This window comes from Rana temporaria, chromosome 11 (genome assembly GCF_905171775.1).
Source record: "Rana temporaria chromosome 11, aRanTem1.1, whole genome shotgun sequence".
Lineage (NCBI taxonomy): Eukaryota > Metazoa > Chordata > Amphibia > Anura > Ranidae > Rana > Rana temporaria.
In genome coordinates this window covers 43,880,456-43,894,961 of record NC_053499.1, presented here as the reverse complement: position 1 = coordinate 43,894,961, position 14,506 = coordinate 43,880,456, and positions in this window count along the sequence as shown.

The window sequence follows — 14,506 nt, the reverse complement described above, 5'->3', positions numbered from 1 at the left end:
GCTTTGTATATGTTGGGTGCAAAGAAAATATACGCCGCCGCAATTTACGGAGCAAGTGCTTAGAGAATACAGCACTTGCCCGTCTAAGTTGCGGACGCGTAGCATAAATAGGATACGCTACGCCGGAAACAAAGATACGCCGATCTACGAGAATCTGGCCCTATGTGTTTAAGGTGTCACTAACAAAAAAAACTTAACTCCTGGAAGCTGTGCCCAAAATAAGGCAGAGGGCATACACTAAGGAAAAGTATTTGCTCCCCTGCCGATTCTGTACATTTGCCCACTGACAAAGAAATAATCAGTCTATATTTTTATTGGAAGGTTTATTTTAACAGTCAGAGACAGAATAACAACAAAAACATCCAGAGAAACTTATTTCAAAAAAGTTATAAATTGATTTGCACTTTAATGAGTGAAATAAGTACTTGACCCCTTCGCAAAACATGACTTGGTACTTGAGGGTAAAACCCTTGTTTATAATCGGAGGTCAGACGTTTCTTGTAGTTGGCCATCAGGTTTGCACACATCTCAGGAGGTAGTTTGTCCCACTCCTCTTTGCAGATCCTGTCCAAGTCATTAAGGTTTCGAAGCTGACGTTTGGTAACTCAAACCCTCAGCTCCCTCCACATATTTTCTATTGGATTTGGGTCTGGAAACTGGCTAGGCCACTACAGGACCTTTAATGTGTTTCTTCTAGAGCAGGGATATGCAATTAGCGGACCTCCAGCTGTTGCCAAACTACAAGTCCCATCATGCCTCTGCCTTTGGGTGTCATGCTTGATGCTGTCAGTCTCGCTATGCCTCATGGGACTTGTAGTTTGGCAACAGCTGGAGGTCCGCTAATTGCATATCCCTGTTCTAGAGCCACTTCTTGTGTTGACGGAAGGGAATGATGTTTTTGGGGTCATAGGCAGAATTCCTCCTCCTAAACACGGCGAGTTGAATTGATGCCATAGAGCTCGATTTTGGTCTCATCTGACTACAACACTTTCACCCAGTTCTCCTCTGAATCATTCAGATGTTCATTAGCAAATTTCAGACGGGCCTTTACATGTGCTTTTTTTGAGCTGGGGGACCTTTGAGGGCACAGCAGGATTTCAGTCCTTCACATCGTAGTGTATTACCAATTGTTTTCTTGGGTGACTATGGTCCCAGCTGCCTCATTGACAAGATTCTCCCGTGTAGTTCTGGGCTGATTCCTCACCGTTTTCATTTTTATGGAAACTCTACGAGTAGGGTTGTCCCGATACTAGTATCGGTATCGGGACCGATTCCGAGTATTTGCGGGAGTACTTGTACTCCTGCAAATACACCCGATACCGAAATAGAATACTCCCCCCCGCCGCCGCCGTTACGTCGCATCCCCGCTACTGCCGACTGGGTAATACGGGCGGGGAACATTACAGCTTTAAATAGCTGTAATGATTCGAGCCGCGCATAGACACTCCCCCTTGCTCGGGTGAACTGTCCAATCCCGAGCGAGGGGGAGTGTCTATACGCAGCGCGGCGCGAATCATTACAGCTATTCAAAGCTGTAATGTTCCCCGCGCGTATTAACCAGTCGGCGGCAGCGGGGATGCAGGTAAGGGGGACATGGCTGGATATGGGGGGGGAGACATGGCTGCATGGGGGGGAGACATGGCTGGATATGGGGGGGAGACATGGCTGGATATGGGGGGGAGACATGGCTGGATATGGGGGGGAGACATGGCTGGATATGGGGGGGAGACATGGCTGGATATGGGGGGGAGACATGGCTGGATATGGGGGGGGACATGGCTGCATATGGGGGGAGACATGGCTGGATATGGGGGGAGACATGGCTGGATATGGGGGGGACATGGCTGGATATGGGGGGGACATGGCTGGATATGGGGGACATGGCTGGATATGGGGGACATGGCTGGATATGGGGGGGACATGGCTGCATATGGGGGGAGACATGGCTGGATATGGGGGGACATGTCTGGATATGGGGGGGGCATGGCTGCATCTGGGGGGGGGGGCATGGCTGCATCTGGGGGGGACATGGCTGCATTTGGGGACACATTTAAAAAAAAGTATCGGTATTCGGTATCGGGACAACCCTATCTACGAGTGGAGAGCTTGCATGGAGCCCCAGACCGAGGGAGATTGACAGTTATTTTGTTTCTTCCATTTGAGAATATTTGCACCAACTCTTGTCACCCTCTCAACAAGCTGCTTGGCAATGGTCTTGTAGCCCATTCCAGCCTTGTGTAGGTCTACAATTTTATCCCTGACATCCTAGGACAACTCTTTGATCTTGGCTATGGTGGAGAGATTGGAAAATGATTGCTTCTGTGGACGGGTGTCTTTTTATACAGGTAACATGCTGAGATTAGGAGCAATCCCTTTTAAGAGAGTGCCCCTAATCTCAGCTCATTACCTGTATTGAAGACACATGGGAGCCAGAAATCCTGCTGATAGGGTATTAAATACTTATTTCACTCATTAAAATGCAAATCAATTTATATATTTTTTGAAATGCGTTTTTATTGATGTTGGTGCTGTTGTTCTTCTGTCTCTCACTGTAAAATAAACCTAGCATTAAAATTATAGACTGATCATTTCTTTGTCAGTGGGCAAATGTACAAAATCAGCGGGGGATCAAATACTTTTTTCCCTCACTGTATGTCTTGTCACCAGTCTTGCCAGTTGGCTCACTGCAGCTGATCCTTTCCCCATTACTGACACCCGGTCTTGTTTTGGACTGTTTCTGGAGTCGGCCATCTTGGTAAAGGCAGGGTTATGCATCCTCCTGTTAGAGCCTCTAGCAAAGAGAGGAGCACAGCACTGATATCACCAAATCTCCTGAGATTAGCAGTCAATGGCAGTAGTGATTTAGATTTCACACTATTAGCCAGATTCAGAGAGACTTAGGCTGGCATATCAGTAGATACGTCAGCCTAAATCAGAATTTGCGTCGGCGCTAATTTAAGCGTATTCTGGTAACCAGATACACTTAAATTAGGCTCAGATACGAGCGGCGTAAGTGTCTACACCCTCGTATCCTAAAGTGTAATTTTTAGGCTGACCGCTAGGTGGCGCTTCCATTGCGGTCGGCGTGGAATATGTAAATCAGTAGATACACCTATTCACGAACGTACGCCCGGCCGACACAGTACAGATACGCCGTTTACGTAACACGTTAGCGGCCTAAAGTTATTCCATCAAATAGATGGAATAGTAATGTTAAGTATGGCCACCGTTCCCGCGTCAAAATTCGAAAATTTTACGTTGTTTGCGTTAGTCGTCCGTGAATAGGGATTTGCGTTGTTTACGTCCAAGGTCGAAATCAATAGGCCCGTGCGGCGGACTTAGCCGCAATGCACACTGGGAAATGTAGGCGCCCGGCGCATGCGCAGTTCAAATAAACGTAAATCACTCCGGGTCAAGCCTCATTATCATAAAACACGCCCCCTCAGACAAATTTGAATTAGGCGCCCTTACGCCCGCTTTAGGCTACGCCGCCGTAACTTAGCAAGCAAGTACATTGTGAATCATGTACTTGCCTCGCTAACTTACGGCGGCGTATCTTAAATGCCTTAAGCTACGCTGCCGCAAGTATGCGCTCGCCATCCTGAATCTATCTATATGAGGCTATAGGTACAGGGAAGCCTAGGCATCCTTGCATACCAAGTTGTATACTTCAAATTTTCAGGAGGAATTCGCACAATTCTAGATGTTCCCTAAGGCCCCCTTCACATTTTCATCCATCCGTTTGCGGATGAAAAAGGGACATACATTGGTCCCTATGTGAATGCGGGTGTCAGCGGATAAACATTGCCCGCCTCCGCAAAGATCCGATTTTGCGGACGGAAGAAAACCCTATTTTTTTCTTCCGTCATCGGATCGGATGAACACTGACATACGGTCCGTGTTCATCCGATCCCCCCCCATAGGGGAGAGCGGAGAAAAGACAGGGCGGTCCCTGCACAGTGTGCGGAACCGCCCTGTCAGCCGCCGGCTCAGCGGGGATACCCCGCTGAGCTTACGGACACACGGAGGCGGATCATTACTGATCTGCCCCGTGTGAAAGGGCCCTTAAACATGTTTTTATTTTTTCTGATCATTTCCACTTTAACCATTTCAGCCCCAGAAGGATTTGCCCCCTTAATGACTATTTGCGATATGTCGCTTTAACTGACCATTGCGCTGGAATGCGACCTTGTACCCAAAATTGCTCTGCCCCCCCCTACAAATATAGCCGCCTTTTGGTGGTATTTGCTCATCTCTGCATTTTTGTTTTTTTTGCGCTATATTTTGAAAAAAACAACAATTTTTGTTTACTTTTTGCTATAATACATATCCCCATAAAAAATGAATTTCTTCATCAGTTTGGGCCAATATGTATTCTTTTACATATTTTTGGTAAAGAAAATTGCAATAAGTGTATATTGATTTGGTTTGCGCAAAAGTTTTAGTGTCTACCAACTAGGGTATAGATTTATGTCATTTTTTTTTTTTTTTTGTTCTAATAGTAATGGCAGCGATCTCCGATTTTTGAAGCGGGACTGCGATATTGTAGCGGAGAGATTGGACACTTTTAACACATTTTTGGGACCATTGACATACGGAAATCGGTGGTATAAAAATGCACTCATTTACTGTGTAAATGTCACTGGCAAGAAAGGGGTTAACACTAGGGGGCGACCAAGGTGTTAAGTGTGTTTTTTAACTGTGAGGTGATGCGACTGGCTGACTAGAGGAGGAGCCAGATCGTTGTTCCTACTTAGTCGGTACAGACTATCTGTTTCTCCTCCCATGTCAGAACAGGGATTTGTGTGTTTATACACACAAATCCCCGTTCTGGCTCTCGTGCCCGTTTGCGGGTGGCCAGTCGAATGCGCCTACTATGGCTCTTAAAGGCGCCACCGTCCATATACAGCGATTTGCACAGGAGAGCCATCCTGCGGCATTCAGTAAAAGTGTCACAAATAAGAACTACTTGAATCTGACGCACGCATTGGTACGAACAATGAAAATGTTAGTGTTTCCAATAATTGGGTGCAAAGCTTCTGACTACTGGCACTACCAGATGTTTCACAAATGCTCTCTTGAATTGCCTCCACCGTGCATTTTAACCACTTAAGGACCCCTTCATATATATATGTCGGCAGAATGGGGTGGGGGTGCACGCGATCCGGTCCGAAGCTCCGTGACCGCAACCGCGGGACTCGCAGACCTGATCGCCGCTGGAGTCCCGCGATCGGTCCCCGGAGCTGAAGAACGGGAGAGCTCTGTGTAAACACAGCTTCCCCGTTCTTCACTGTGGCGGCGTCATTGATCGCGTGTTCCCTGTTATAGGGAAACACAATCAATGATGTCACACCTACAGCCACACCCCCCTACAGTTAGAAACACAAATGAGGTCACACTTAACCCCTTCAGCGCCCCCTTATGGTTAACTCCCAAACTGCAATTGTCATTTTCACAGTAAACAATGCATTTTTAGCTGTGAAAATGACAATGGTCCCAAAAATGTGTCAAAATTGTCCGACGTGTCCGCCATAATGTCGCAGTCATGAAAAAAATTGCTGATAGCCGCCATTAGTAGTAAAAAATGTAACAATTAATAAAAATGCAATAAAACTATCCCCTATTTTGTAAACGCTATAAATTTTGTGCAAACCAATCGTTAAACGCTTATTGCGATTTTTTTTTTTTTTTTTTTTACCAAAAATAGGTAGAAGAATACGTATCGGCCTAAACTGAGGATTTTTTATATATATATATATATATATATATATATATATATATATATTTTTTTTTGGGGGATATTTATTATAGTAAAAATAATTGCATTTTTTTCAAAATTGTCGCTCTATTTTTGTTTATAGCGCAACAAATAAAAACGGCAGAGGTGATCAAATACCACTGAAAGAAAGCTCTATTTGTGGGGAAAAAAGGACGCCAATTTTCTTTGGGAGCCACGTCGCATGACCGCGCAATTGTCAGTTAAAGCGACACAGTGCTGAATCGCAAAAACTGGCCAGGTCCTTTAGCTGCTTAAAGGTCCGGGTCTTAAGTGGTTAATGGGCTGTGCTGCCGTAAATGCAGCAGGTACAGTTGTTTGTGTGTTAAGCATCCAAAATAAATGGGCTGTCATATTGCAGAGCACCTCAATACAGGAAACTACATTGAAGAGGCTAATTGTCTATTTTCTTCTAATATAATTAAGAATCTACTTTTAGTCCTGAATTCTGGCTCATATATAATCACACACATAGGTTGGACTTTTTTTTTTTTTTTTTTCAACCTCACCTACTATGTAGGTCATTTATTAGCTGTACCCCTTAGAACAGTGGAAATATGAAACAGCTGCCTATAGTATCTTCAGATCCCCCTAATCTAAACTAACACACAAGACCTGACTTCTGTTTTTTTTTTTAAATCAACAAATTCCTTTTTCTGCTAATAAGCCCAGCTGTGCACATTGTTTTTTTTTTTTTCTTTCTAAGTTTAATTGTGATATACAGAAAATACAAAAGGTAGGAAAAATCTCATCTTTTTTTTTTTTTTCCAGTTCAGCAATTTTTATTATATTTTTAAAGCTCAACAGGGTCACCAATGACAATAAGAACGTGTTTTTGTAGAGTGGAAATGGATTAGAACCTTTGTAAGGGTTTTTCTTTTCGTTTTTTTTTTTTTTTTTTCACGTCAGACTCTGCTCACATATAGCCGAGAGGCTAGCTCATGGTTCGCCCGCCCTTAGCATCTCTCTTGCGGCTTCGCATCATTCGTGGATTTTTTTTTTTTATTTTTTCTTTTCATATGTTAAAGCTTTTTTTTTTTTTTTTTTTTTTTTTGACGTTACGGATTTAACATTTTTAAACTATTAGGTTAATCTTTTCCCACTTAACAAATCTAACTGCATTCCTTGGTAGCATAACATAATTAATCCCCCCCCCCTTTTTTTTTTTTTTTTTTTTTTTTCCCCCCTTTTCCTTCCCCCCCCCTCCCCCCCCCCCGGATCTGTGTGCCATGCAATCTTCTTTATGGTTTCTCAGCTTTCTGCTTCTGTCATTCCCTGGGCGAACTTTTCTGTGGATTTAAACACTTTCCACTTTTCCCAAACCCTTCTGTTTTTGTCCTCTTCTCCTGTCTCTCTGCAGGCAAGATATTCCATCTCTTCTATATATTCCACCCTTTCTATCCACTCTTTTATTGATGGCCTCTTTGGGTGTAGCCAATTTTTGGGGATCAGAGCCTTGGCTGCATTTAGCAACACCGGGACCAGAGTTGATCCATATTGTTTTTTTGTTTTTTCAGTTCCGTGAAACAAACAGGTTAGCGGGCTACATAGAATCGTCTCCCCTGTTATTTCTACAATATATTTCAAGATTTCTTTCCAAAATTCCTGCATTCTCGGGCAGTCCCACCATATATGTAGCGTTGTTCCTTTTTGTTTACAATTTCTCCAACATAGCTCTGAATTTCTTGGGTGAATCTTACTCATTCTTGATGGAGTCATGTGCCATCGCACCATACATTTATAGTTTGCTTCTATGGTGGTAATGTCCGCGGCATGATTATATACTGCACCTATCATTTGTGTTTTATCAATTTTTTTACCAATATCGCTTTCCCATTTTTCTAAAAAAGGCAATGCTTCCTGGGTCTCGAGTTCTGTTAGTATCCCGTATACCTTTGATATACCGTGTGTCAGGGGCTTGTCCATGCTGCATATTTTCTCTATTGGGTATAGTATCTTATCTTCCCTAATTGGTTGTGGTAGTGTGCTCACAAAATGTTTTAACTGCATATACTCCCATTCGCTCATGCTTTGTTCCCCTTCCCCTATTTTTATCTCTTGTCTAAGTTTAATTTTTCCCCGTGTAACAATATCTTTTAATTTTTTCTCCCCTAAGTGCTTTCCAAAACGTGTTCCATTACCTGGTGGAAAAAAATGTGTGCCTGCTAATGGGATTAATGGGGAGTTATACTCCCATTTTTCCCGTCTAAATATTGTATCCCATATCCTAAATACGTTCCTTGTTATGTTGTGTGTGTTCGTGCTCAATTCCCTCTTTTTCGGTGGTATCCATACATTTCTATTTAATAGTGTCCTACTTAATATTTCTTCCATACGTACCCATTTTTTTTGTGTGTGTGGATTTGTCCATTCTACCAGCCTGGCTAAGTTTACAGCAAAATAATATCGTTTTATATCGGGGAGCCCCAACCCCCCTCCTTTTTTTTTCATGCTCAACAATGAATAGCTTAATCTAGCCTTTTTACCTGCCCATATATATTTCAAAATTATTGTTTTAATTACTTTAAAGAAGCTTTGCGGTATTTTTATTGGGAGCATTTGAAGTTTGTATGTTATCTTCGGTAAAATCATCATTTTAAACGCATTAATCTTACCTATCCAGGAGATGTGTTTTTTTGCTAGGTTTTTCAGGTCTTGGTTAATGTCGTTAATTAAGGGGACAAAGTTGGCCAAGTAAAGTTTTTCAACTTTAGGTGTAATTTTTATACCCAAGTACGTTATAGCTTCTTTTTCCCATGTAAATGGAAACTCTTTCTGTAGTTCTTCTGCTTCTTTTTTTTCTATCCCCAGATTCAAGATTACTGTTTTTATCGGGTTTATTTTAAAATTTGAAAGTTCACCGTATCTTTTTATTTCCTTTATGACATTAGGGAGAGAGACTCTAGGTTTGGTCAGATATAGGAGTATGTCATCCGCATACGCCGCCACCTTGTGTTCTTCATCTCCCACTCTCACCCCTCCTATCCCCGGGTTTTCCCGGATTTTTGCTAACAACGGTTCCAGAGCTATTACATATAGGAGAGGTGAGAGCGGGCACCCCTGTCTGGTTCCGTTTTCCATGTTGAACACAGATGACACACTCCCATTGACCTTCACCCTTGCCGTCGGGTGGCTATACAGGTTCTTTACCCATTTCATGAACCTTGGACCCAGGCCTATATTTTGTAAAGTTTCCATCATAAACCCCCAGTCGACTCTGTCAAATGCTTTTTCGGCATCTAAGGACATGAGTACGACTGGGGGTTTCTTTTTTGGATCTTGTTGTAGCAGTAACAGGGTCCTTATACTATTGTCTCTTCCTTCTCTGCCTACTACAAAGCCCGCCTGATCTGAGTTTATTAGTTGCGGCATTAAACTTTTTATCCTGGTTGCTAATATTTTCGCGTATACTTTCAGGTCTGCGTTTAGCAGTGCTATTGGACGATAGCTGGAACACAACGTTCCATCTTTTCCCGTTTTAGGGATAATAGAAATATTTGCCAAAAGAGATTCTTTTCTTATTTCTTCTTCCTCTCCTATTTTGTTAAAATAGTTACACATCTCTGGGACCAGGAGTTCTCTAAATGTTTTGTAATATTTAATCGGCAAGCCGTCGGGGCCTGGACTTTTCCCACACGGTGTTTCCCGAATGGCTCTATATACCTCTTCTTGAGTTATTGGGGCCTCTAAGGATTCAATGTCGTTTTGAGAAATTTTAGGTAATTTCACTTCTTCTAAGTATTCCCTGATTTTCCTTTTTCTCATCTTTTCTTGCTCTTGGGTTTCCTTGGTTCTTATTGAATACAATGAGCTATAAAAAGTCCGAAAGGATTCCGCTATTTCAAACGTCTTATATTTCATAAGACCGTCTTGACTTTTTATTTTTTCGATGTAGTTTTTTTTTTTTTTTTCCCTAGATATTCTGGCTAAATGTTTCCCTGGTTTGTTCCCCCATTTGTACCTCTCCTTTCTAACATTTTTGAATATGTCTCTTGTTTCAACCTTCATCAGATCTCTAAGCTGGGTCCTCTTTACAATAATTTCATGATATATTTCATTTTCTCCTCTCTCTTTATGCATTTGCTCCAGTTCAAATAGATCAGTTGTTAATTTTTTCATGTTTAATTTCCTTATCTTTTTTTTCCCTGCTCCTATTGAGATTAGTTTCCCTCTGATGTACGCCTTATGGGCCTCCCAAACGGTAGCTACCCTTACTTCAGGTGTATTATTAAGGGTAAAATATTGTTCCAAATCTGTTCTCACTGTGTTGTTTACCTCTATATCCTCTATAAGTTCTTCATTTAAGTTCCATGATCCTTTTCTTTGCTCTATTTCTTTGAATCTAATTTCCACTATTACAGGAGCGTGATCTGAGATTGTAGATACCCCTATTGAAGTTTTAACTACCTCTTCCAATAACTCGTGGTCAACCATTATATAGTCCAGTCTTGAGTATGTTCCGTGCACGGAGGAATAGTAGGTATAGTCTCTTTTATTTGGATATGTGATCCTCCAAGGATCTATTAAACAGTAGCTATGCATTTTTTTTCTTAATATTCCAAGCTGTTTAATATTTCGCCTCTGAGCCCCGGATGTACTATCCAATTGATAGTCCATTGGGAGATTGAAGTCTCCTGCTAGTATTACATGTCCTGATTTAAAGTCCATTAAGGCGTTCAAAATCCCCCTCAGATATTTATGTGGTTGACTGTTTGGGCAGTATATGTTTGCTAACGTGTATTTTTTCCCTTGGAGTACTCCTTTTAGGAACAAATAACGACCTTCCGGGTCTACTTTCCTATCTTCTACTAAAAAAGAGATATTCTTCCCTATTCCTATGGCGACCCCTTTTGCTCTCTTCTTTGGGGAGTCCCCATAGTACCAAATGGGAACTGCCCGAGAATACAATCTAACATTAGAATCCAACGTTATGTGTGTCTCTTGCAGGAAAACTATTTCAGCGGAATACCTTTCAACTTCTCTTAGTACCATATGCCTTTTTTCAGGGCAACTGAGACCTCTTACATTATATGTTAAGAAATTTATGTTTGTCATATTTTTTTTTTTTTTTTTTTCCATCTTCCTTGGGTATATATGTTCTTTCCTGCTGCATGACACACAGATCTGAGTCCCTTTCCCCCCCCTCTCTAATCTTCCCCTGTCCCTTCCCACCCAGACTCCTCCTCTCCCTTCCTTCTCCCTCCCCCCCCTCCCCTCCATTTGTACCTTGCCCCCTTGTTCTTCATTTGGGGCTTTCTCCTCCCCTCTCCCTCCCCCCCAATCGATCCCCGACCTTCTGGTCATTTTTAGAGCTTTTTCTATTTGGCGCTCCTGGCGCTCTTTTGCTCCTCAGGCTGAGGTGGAGTTCTATTTTAGCCCGGTCTCCTGTCCCCCTATACTGGGGAACTGGTGAAGAAGCACTGTCTGGGTCTCCCCTCTCCCTGGTCCCGCTCCGATAGCTTACTATATTGACCCTCCCCATTTCCCTCCCGCCCACAACCCCCCCCCCACCATTCCCCCCCTCCCCGGCCGGTCAACACTAATAATTTTTTGGTATTGGGATGCCTAGACTATGACAAAATTCTGGTGTTTCTTCCATAAACCTCAGTCTTGCCGAAACACCATTTTTCTTGCCTATTAGGCACGCTGGAAATCCCCAATTATACTGAATATCATGCTCCTGCAGAACACCTAGCAGTGGTTTTAAGCTTCTTCTTCGTTTTAACGTCTCTTGTGACAGATCTTGATAAATTTGAATATTATGTTGATCATATTCTAACGGCGACTTTCCTCTCAGTTGTCTCCATAGCTGGTTTTTCTCTTCCCAACTTTCAAAACGCACAATAATATCCCTTGGGTAATCACGTGCTCTCTCCCTAGGGCGTCTTATCCTATGTGCTCGTTCTATTCTGAGCGGGGAAGTTGTTTCTCTCTCTAATATTGGATTACAGATTTTTCTTATTATTTCTGGGAGGTCCTCAGCCTGTGTCGTTTCTGGAACTCCGCGTATTCTTATATTCTTTCTTCTATCTCTGTTCTCTTGATCTTCTAATTTATACGCCTGTTCTCGTTGGTTTATTTTTAATGCTTTTATTTCATCTTCTAATTTTTTAACTGAGGTTACGTTGTAATCGACTTTTTTCTCGACTTCTTCCACTCTTTCCAATATATGCCCCATGTTTCTCTCCATTTTTTCCATTTGCGATTTAAGTGATCTTTCTAAGGCAGCAAACATTCCTTCCATTTCCCTTTTTGTTGGCAAGAGTGTCATGTCCTGCGCTTCTTCCTTGTTTCCCTGTTCAAGGTCTATTTCTTTGTCTGTTTCTCTATCTTGATCTGTTCTATTCTCTGATAGTGACTCTGAGAATGTTTCTGAGTCCGTCAAGATATTAGCCGCCCCTTTTTTCTTATCTTTTTTTTTTTCCCTTTCTGCCTGGCCTCCTCTGGTAGTTGATGGTTTTTCTATATGCTGGGTATCTCCATTTGTCCCATGGGTCACAAATTTGCACATCGGGCCTGGGCTTTGGCTTAAGCGGGGGACCTTTGGGATTGCCCCACCTTTCACTCCTTTTCCCCTTGTGGTCATCCTTCACCCCTCTCGGTCCTACAGTAGTCTTGTTTGCTTACCCGTATTTCTTGCCGCGCCTGAATTGAAACTGCGACGCTTTACAGCGAATTTTATAAAGAGACCGCTTTGCACTTATGGGAGGTGTATACTGCACAGGACAATACCCTTTGGTGTTTCTTATATCACAGTTTATCAGTTGAGTTAGTATTTCTACTCTATGGCTTTGGCTTGAAGATATTCGGAGCACCAAACGCGTATGCTAACCCCCCTCTTCTGTCAGTCTCCAGTGCGCGGCTAACTTAATGACCTCCTTTTACAGGTTTTCAGGGCTTTATAGTATAATTAATTATACTATATGCTGTGCTTTTACCATTCTATCCGCCAGTTTTTAGTCCCGTTCTCTGCCAACTCATCTGTATACTGTATACTGTATACTATAGGTACTGAAATATAATATGGAAAGAGTTCGAGATATGTTGCATATATGCTGTTAAAAGAAAGGAGATAGGGAAAGAGAAAAAAAAAAAAAAAAAAAAAAAAAAAAAAAAGGAAATTCTCCCTATATTTTAATTTCTCCCAATAGAAAAAAAAGGGGGAAATGTCAAGGGGGAGCCGCCAAAAAAGCTATAAAATTATCAGCCTCGTTACAAACACGTCTTTACAAACACAGGAAATGACAGTGCTGAACTCATATCCCTTATATCTTTGCCTGTCTTCAAGTCAGTCCCGTCCAGTTACCAGTTCCTTTGAAGAATGTCCCATTGAAATGTGTATATATATATATATATGCTTTTTTTTTTCCCCTTAGTTCTTTGGTTCGTAGGAGGACGTTGAGTTGTCCAATTGTCCAAAATGGGCAATTTATCAGTACTGGAAAAACAGGGGGGGAGCGGCCAATGACAATAGGATTATGCGCCCTGGAAGTAGTCTTTATGAAAACATGTCACTTATCTCTTATCTGCGTTCCGATCACATAAGAATTATTAACTCCTCTTAAAATGTCTCGTTAATGTTAATTCAACGGAAAATCGTTGCACTCACCGCTCTGCTGCATACAGTACACTCACCAGTCTGTTGATACTCATATGACCAAGAGGGAACTATTTTTTCCCCCCTTTTCATTTCTTACCGTCCTGTTGGTGGTGCACGTGGGGCCAGTGACTTACACTCTCTTCTAGCTCTTTTGGTTAGCTAGAGTTCGTGAGGGGGGGGGGGGGGGCTCGCTCACTTCAGCCTCTGCTCCCCTTGTGTGGGCGGTGCCGACATCCTCGTACCTCGGTCCGCTGCAGCCCAGTGCAGCCGCCCGTGCATTCCAAAGAGCGAGGGGGGGGGGGGGCCGCCAGGCGCCGCGCACCTCTCCGCTGTCACGGTGGGCTCAGGCCCCGGCTCACCTCCTCGCAAGCCCTCCCGCTCCGTACGTCCGGGTCCCCCGATAGCCGCCCCCGCCACGCCTCCACCACCGCTAAGGAGCAGGAGCCGCGGACGCCGTGTGGACGCCGCACGGTCCCAGGCAGCCCCGACGGAGAAGACGGAGCGAAGACACGGCAGCACAGGGGAGACGTCTCCGGGTCAGGAGGGGAGGTAAGCAAGGAGGCAATCAAGCGAGAGGGGGGAGCGGTCCGGGCGCTTCAGTTCGCATCTCTTCTAGCTGAGCGGGGTTGGAGAGCGAGGGCTCCCGTCTAGCTGCTCCTCCGCTCCGACCGCGCCATTCCGAGACTCCTCCCTCCTCGTTCTGCACTTTGTAAGGGTTTTATTGTTGTGTCCCCATTGGTGATATTTCCTGTCTTCTTGCCCAGGTGACGAGCATAAGAGAGAATAGATGGTGCAGAAAGTCTCCCCAAAGGTGGCATATGCTTTTCTTTAGTAGGAAGAAGGTTTGAACCCGTGTCAGATTTTTCAGTTTTCGTGATTATTGCAGATTTTCCCTCACTTCTGGTCTGGTGAAACCTTTATCAGCAGAATACAAGGAGGTGAGATTAAATCTCTCCAACAAAGCTGAACTCCAGATATGTTTTTTGTTTTTTATGCGTAATTAAATTGGTCCAGCTTGGATCAATGTAGGTTTACATATGTAGGACTGCTATGCAATAAGAGAATGGTTGTAGTAGCTGACACTGCTTACATAGTTCGTCTGGTTTAAAAAAGACACAAGCCCATCTAGT